General features: G+C 39.5%; 1 pseudogene; it reads right to left on the bottom strand.

The window, feature by feature from the left end:
* The window catches only part of LOC103071896 (growth hormone-inducible transmembrane protein pseudogene), a 19,379-nt pseudogene extending 11,741 nt beyond the window's left edge, over positions 1 to 7,638 (bottom strand).

Raw genomic sequence — 7,638 nt, 5'->3', positions numbered from 1 at the left:
TTCCCTAATTAAATTGTGCCCATTTTGTATTTATCTTTATGGCCCTGCCTCCTAGCGGTATCAGTCATACAACTGAGGGCAATAAATATTTGTGGAATAAATGAATTTCTTGGTACCTAACTTTTGGTCTTGATAAAGTGGGAATATTATTTCACATTGGTTACATACAGAGAGAAATGAGTGCAGAAGGAAAAAAACTTAAATTATTTTTTCCTTTGAAATCCAACCCTATTTTGTATGGACTGCTTTTATTCTGGCTGCATATCAGTATTCAATCCCTGTTTTACATAAACATGGACCCATAGGAGACATGATTGTTTAAGAAGTGGAAGGTAACCATAATAATAAGCTAAGAGAACACAATAGTCCTGAATGGGACCCAAGTAAGAGCTAAACAAATCATACAATGGTAAGATAAAGTTAAAGACACTGAGATATTTGCTGTCATGTGGAAGAAATATTTCTCCATTGTGTAGGGGTAGGTCATTCATATGCAACCCAAGTGTCAGTTTTGTGTACCCTCAGTCCTCTCACCTTCTGGAGTCAATGTTTATTTTAAAATCCAAATAAGATAATTCTATGGAAAATCCCACCTGTGGATTTTTGCTGAAAAAAATGTTGCAATGTGCTTTCTAAATACTGTTCTTGGTTTCTACTTTCTTTTTCTTTTTTATTGAAGCTTTGTGGGAACTGAAGGGATTACAGCATAACATCATGAAGACAGCAATTTAAAAATGAGCATTAGATTTATTGTACTAAAATTCCCTGCTACTGGCTGTTATATGGAGGTGATGTGGTGGGCTGGCCTTCCTTTTTGTGGCTCATGTCTTCTGCTTATCCCTTCCTATTGTCCTGCCTGGGTTGCCTGCTGAGATTCAAAGTTCTTCTCACTTAACTGTGTCGAGCAATTCACTTCCAATTTTTCATATCCTTCCAGATTATGGCCTGAGGTGGGGTGGGGGTGGACATTCACAGTGAGGTTCAACACAAGGCATGTATTTTTCTAAATGAACAGCATCTCCTCTGATCTGATGCTATTTGGCAGGTGTTCAGAAGAGACCACAATCTGTTCTACGCAGTAGCTTTCTGTTTCTGGGTAACCATAGAAACAGTTGCTTTCTAGGCTCAGAATTTTCTAGAGCTGAAAACATGGAAGCCCACAATGTCTGATTTGTAAGCAATATTAGAACTCAGACAAATAGGATATATCTATGTCTTTTCCTTTCCTTTGTCCACATGTTTTCAACAGTTTTCCCTCATGATGTGAAAAGGCTATAATGGTAAGTTTTCTTGTAGCATCAATATTGGCCATGACCCCAAAACGAGTCAGGTGTTACCTGCAAGCTTTAGTCAGCCCTATTCTTCCTTATTCAATGATCCTTTAAGTTGATCCAATTTAATTATTCTTTTAGTGAAATTGAAATTGAATGTCTCAAAATACTATCATTAAATATATTCAGCTTTGATTACTGTTACAAACTTGTCCAACAAATCTTGTGAAATTTATAGTTGGTAGCAATCAAACATACTAGCAGTGGGACACCCATAACTAGCTAGTCTGTTAAAAATATCCTCAGGATAATAAAAATAATAGCAACAACGGCTATAATTAATTGAGCATTCCTATTTGTCAGGCACTCTTCTAAGCACTTAACAACATTTCTTGGAAGAAAAAAACAAAGTTTCCCTCCAAGAAAGGGAGGCATTAGCAGGTGGTCTATTGGGCTTCATTTGGCCTATGGGTTTCATGTTGGATTTTTTCTATTCCAAATGAGGTGAAGAGTCTAAGATCCACAGAGGCGAGGACAGTTGTGAAGCCTTGGACTCACATCAGCTGACACTCATTTTGGTGCACTTTACATTATAGCATCTGCTCCCCTTTATTTGAAGGGTTTTGGAGTTTCAATTTTTGCAGAAGGGGGCAAGTGTTTTGCAGCTATCTGGAAGTAGTCAACAAATAGCAGCCAAGGGGCTCCAGTGGCTATTTTATTCATATGTTAGTAGGAACATTTTGCCATTGCTTTCAGAAAATAATTAATTATTATGGATTCACGGGTGACTGATTCAGGACTGCAGTTGGACATTCCAATAAAAAGTTCCACTGCTATGACCCTCTGTTAACCTGATAAGTTCAGTATATCATCTTAGTTATACACTAAAGCTTAAACTTTATAGAATAGAGACTAGCATGGAAAATAAGACAAAATTTCTAAAGGCACAATCATCTTTTAATAATCTGGGGCTCTGTGATACCAAGCCACTTTGTGTCTGAGCAAATGACAGGTTAATTCAGAAAAAAAGCAAAAAAAAGTAATCCAAAAGATTTCCTCATTACAATTTTCAATTCGGTTGAAAAAGTCAATTTAACAGAAGCAAATTTTTCTTTGCTGCTAATGATAGATAGTCTAAGCAAGAAGGAAGAATTTAATATAATGACCTGGGATCCAGTGACAGGAATGCAGCTGTGACTCAAAAGGGATTAAGAAGGCCAAGGGAAGCCCAGAAAACAGGCTTTATCTATATTTTGCTTTCATTTCTTTCTGCAAATTCTTTTCTTTTTCTTTTTCTTGGTCTGTCTTTGTAAATCAACTATCTCTGCTACTTCAACTCATACGATAATGGCTGTGCCCCAGTTCTCAAGTTTATGTAGTTTTCATATAACTGAACCCAAACCCACATTGAGATTTCACTCTCTCAAGTTACAGAGCTCTGATTGGCTCATTTTGGCTCTGGTGCTTGGCCACTGCCAATCAAGTGAGTCCTGAACAGTGGTTATGTAACTAAAACGTAGCTTGGAGAATCAGAGTGGAGAACTGTTCTCAGGGAAGAGGAACTTGTGAGCAGGACACACACTACAAAAGTCTCTTTTATTACCATGTCAACTAGGTCTCTGTGTGAACCAGCCTTTAGAAATTCAAGGACTATGTCGAATTCAAAGACAGTGTCTCTTCTATCAAGCCAGGCGTTATTTTTAGACTAGATTATTGAGTATGTAATTAGGTCAACAAATTTAAAAATCAGCCCGAAAAACCAAAATGTTAATTTGAGTTTGCTGTAAACCAAAAATATATAATGGATTCTAAAGCTAAGTGGAAGTGCTTTGGATTATTCTTTTTCTTTTTTAAACATCTTTATTGGAGTATAATTGCTTTACAATTGTGTGTTAGTTTCTGCTTTATAACAAAGTGCATCAGCTATACATATACATATATCCCCATATCTCCTCCCTCTTGCATCTTTATTCCTGTCCTGCCCATAGGTTCTTCAGAACCTTTTTTTTTTTTTTTAGATTCCATATATATGTGTTAGCCTACAGTATTTTTTTTCTCTTTCTGACTTACTTCACTATGTATGACAGTCTCTAGGTCCATCCACCTCACTACAAATAACTCAATTTTGTTTCTTTTTATGGCTGAGTAATATTCCATTGTATATATGTGCCACATTTTCTTTATCCATTCATCTTTTGATGGACACTTAGGTTGCTTCCATGTCCTGGCTATTGTAAATAGAGCTGCAATAAACATTGTGGTACATGACTCTTTTTGAATTATGGTTTTCTCAAGGTGTATGCCCAGTAGTGGGATTGCTGGGTCGTATGGTAGTTTTATTGGATTATTCTTGACACCACACCCTTAGTTTGTGGGGGCTGATGATGTTTAAGATTTAGCTTAAATAAAACTACTGCATTTCTTGCTGTGATCAATGGTCAGATCCTTGGAGACTGTAGGGTTTTTAAGTGCTTGCATATAATTATATAAATCAATCTAAGAGGTGCATGAGTAGAGAAAGAGGAAATTCTTGTCATATTCCTAATGTATCTTTTGTATTCTCATAAGACTTGCAAGAAACTTGAAAGATGACCCAGTTAAGATCCCCTCATTTTACAGATGGAAAGTGAAGCACAGAGCAGGGAATTGACTAGTCCATTATTAAATGATGTTTGAGTGGCAGATCTAGGATTAAAATCCTAGATTCCAGTCTTCTTTTTATTATGTCCTACTATTAACAGTACGACTCACAAAACATATGATGGCCCTGCTAGGGTGTTATATTTTCACTAGTTTTTAAATTAATTTTTCCAACATCTGGATTTTACTTATTCAAGTCTAATTTTTGATAAACAGGGAACTGAAAAAAAAGTTAAATGTCATGTGCCAATCTCCCTCGACCAAATGGGGGGGGTTAGAGTTTTGAATTCCCGGATTGTAATTTGTCCAAGTTTTAAATATATATTGCATTATTTGTCTTTTTCAATTTGACAGAATACCTTATTTGATTTGCAAATCAATCTTTATTTTAATTTCAAGATATTTTTTCTAAAAAAGAAGAGTGTTTGCTGGAAAGCCTAAGCACATTGGTGATTATAATTTTTTAAAGTTTTAATTAAAATTATTATTAAAGAAAAGCAGACTCATATTATAAAAAAATAAAATAGGATTGCAGGAGTCCTGCTTCCTAACATTGAGTTATGCTCCCCAGGAGCAGAGACCTTCAACTCTTAGCTGACTCATCTGAATTTTATCTCCATATTTCTAAATATGCTGAAAAAATATTGATTTTTTTCAGTTTTAGGTATTATTTTACCAACTGACTTTCTGTGCACAGCTTTTCCAACTCCTCTTCTCCTGAGCTACAGCTGTGGCAACATTTACATGGTCATAATATTATTACCACTGAATTTTGGATTTTTCCTCAAATTGTAATATTGGGAAGGCGGGGGTAGAAGAAACGTGTGTATATGTATAAGTGAGAGATGTTAGTATACACAAATCTAAATCATTTTTTTCCATTGTCAGCAAATGAAATAAGATATACAATTTTCTTTTAAATCAAGTGTTTAAAAAAAAGAAAAGAAATCGGGCTTCTGGGCAGACTCTGCTCCTTGGTAAATATATTTTAAAAATTAAAATGTATACTTTTTATCAAAGAAATACACAATTACATGTTACTCTTTTGAATAAGGGTTTGTTTTCCCCAGCATTAATCATTGCCTTACTTTTTGATTTGCCTGTTTTGCATGTTATCAGTCATTAATTCATTCTAATATGCCCTACTGGAGTTGTATGCCACTTCTCAGTTGATAGTCTATCAATTCTATTTTTTTCTTGGAGTCACCCACGTTGGAACTTTCTAACTTCTTGTGCCAACCTTAGTAGGTTTCTGGGCTTGATGACCAACTAACATCCTGGAACGTCTCTTTACCTTCATTCTGGAAACTTCTTCCCCTTCTTGTGTTGGATCTTCTGTTTCCTGGGTCCTTTTTCTTGGGCTACTTTCTCATTTTGTAGGGTATATTTTCCAGTCGTTTGTTGACAGTTAAATTTTTTTTTAATTTTTAAACTTTGATTCATGAAGTTATTCAGAACGAAATGATTTATGTTCCTATGGTCTCATTACATTCACTGGAAAAAAGGTGACTGCGAATTAAGGTTGTTCATCCCAAAGAGAGGTTTTCATGGTGGGGAGAAACGTCTGGTGAGCTGAATGCCGCCTCTTCTTGCCCCTGACCCACAGGCTCGGCTCCTCTGCAGGCACAGTGGAGGTAGGGGGTGACGTGGGGCCTGGGAGTTGGGCCCTGTTTTATCTCTTGAGTGTTCTGTTCTATTATGGGCAGTAGACAGACATTGCTGGGCAGTCCAGGAGGTGTAGGAGCCACTGTGGATGGGGCAGCTGTCTCCCTCGGCGTGGAGCTGCTGCTGATCTTGGACCAGCCCCCACCACCCCCCACTGCCTAGGAGAGATGCCTGCACTATGAGTATGCAGACCTGCAGGGTGCGCGGGGAGCTGGGCCGCTGGCCCAGGGCTCCTATAGTGAGTTGTTAGCAACTGCTCCGTGCCAGGCTCTGTGATGTTCTCGGGGCGCAGCCAGGCCAGGGAAGCATGTAACACAGACACAAGAGTAAACTGAGCCAGCATCTGAGCCAGCATCCATGCGTGTGAGCTCCATGCAGGCCCTGGCTCAGGTGTTTTACATGTGTTGCCTCATTCACACTCAACAACAAACCTGGGCCATTTCTGCCCTTCTTATTCTCATTTTATGATGAAGTATTGGTAAAGAGGGGTAAAGTCGCTTGTTTGAGTCCACAAAGTCAGTAAGTGGCAGATCTGGAACCTGACCCCAGGCTTTTTACCGCCTCTGGACAAGGTCTAAGTGCCTCTGAACACTTGACTGCAAACATTCTTAAATGCGGGCGGTGCCGCCCACCAGTTACCAACACGTACAGTCAGCAGCTTTGCCTCCAAGGTGTGTCCTCATATTGCTCAGTCCAAGTTGCCTGAATGGCCCTAGGCCGAGGTCCTGGTGGAGCTCTGTAAAAGCCAAGGTGAGATTTGGCAGGCACGGGACGGTGAGGAGATATGCTTCCTCACCAGGTGGGTGTAGTCAGGTCCTATCAAACCAGAGGGCACTGTTCTTTGTTGTTCCTGTTGACTATGACCCTCATACATGATTGTAAATAATAATCCTTTCTTTGCCTGTCTTACTCTGTAGGTTGGAGAATCAGCTGAGATAAGAGATTGGAACATGTTTCTTTTCCCAAGTGCTGTATCCAGGTGTGCAAGTGGTGTGTTTACAGGGATACAAGTGAGCATCAGGCATGAGATGAGATTACACTTATAATTCAGATGTCAGGAAATTTAACCATAGACAAATGTAAAAGGCTTTTCTTTAGCTCTGTTAATGGAGGAAAGCAATGACTGCTTTTTTTGTCAAAATGAAGGTGTTTGGTTTTAAACTTACTCAGTCCCTGCCAGTTTGAAATGTTGGCTCATTTCTTTTCCGCCAAGTAGGTGGACATGGAGCATTCGGCTCAGGTCAGGCAAACAAAGCAATGCTGAGAAAAGACTTCTTTTCTAAAATGATGGGGTTTGGCAGTTTTCCCATGACCTGGGACCTCTAGATCCCCAGGAGGCAGCGAGCTACTTTGATCAGCCCCATGTAGGACACATAATCTCAGTGCCATTTACCTTGACCTGGGCTGTCAGAATGGGATAGAAAGGCCTGATACAGGTAAGAAAGAAAGCCTAGCTCTGTAACTCATTGAGGAGAGACGAATGGATCTGGGCCTGGGTGTCAGAACTGCCGGTGGGGCTCCCTGATAGTGAGACAAGGCCTCAGCCCAGGTGCTCAGAAATGTAGCATTGGGCTCTGATTTTTTTCTTTTTTGTGGATGATGCCATCTTGGTATTTATTGAGGCTAAGTGCTAAGTTCTCTGCTCTTACAGTGAGAGGGAATACAGAGGTAGATGCAATGGATCTTGCTCTCAAGGTACTGACAATCTACCAATGATACAAGACGACACCTCATAGGTTCACCTGCCCAGCTTAGACCAAGAGCTCCAGAAAGCAGGGCAGCACCTTGTCCCTCTCTGCTATCTTTCATGGCCTCATACATAGTTGGTGTTCAAGCATTTGTTGTTATGATTTACTTTCATGATTAAATGCAAATGGTGCAGCTTTTAACTCTGGTGTGGCAAACAGTTTTGACTCACCTGCCTACTCCAGTCTGGGAGCCGTGCCTGATTGGGCACCATGGGAAGCTGCATTAGGGTGCAGTGGGAGGTGTGCTGGCTGGAGACCAGCGAGTGAGGGTTGTCTGCTTCAGAGGACTTGGGGAACAGAGGCAGTAGGCACAT

The sequence above is a fragment of the Lipotes vexillifer genome, unplaced genomic scaffold, assembly GCF_000442215.2.
Source record: "Lipotes vexillifer unplaced genomic scaffold, Lipotes_vexillifer_v1.1 scaffold331, whole genome shotgun sequence".
Classification (NCBI taxonomy): domain Eukaryota; kingdom Metazoa; phylum Chordata; class Mammalia; order Artiodactyla; family Lipotidae; genus Lipotes; species Lipotes vexillifer.
Note: the sequence above shows the minus strand (reverse complement) of the source record. Positions and strands in the feature narration are given on the sequence as shown.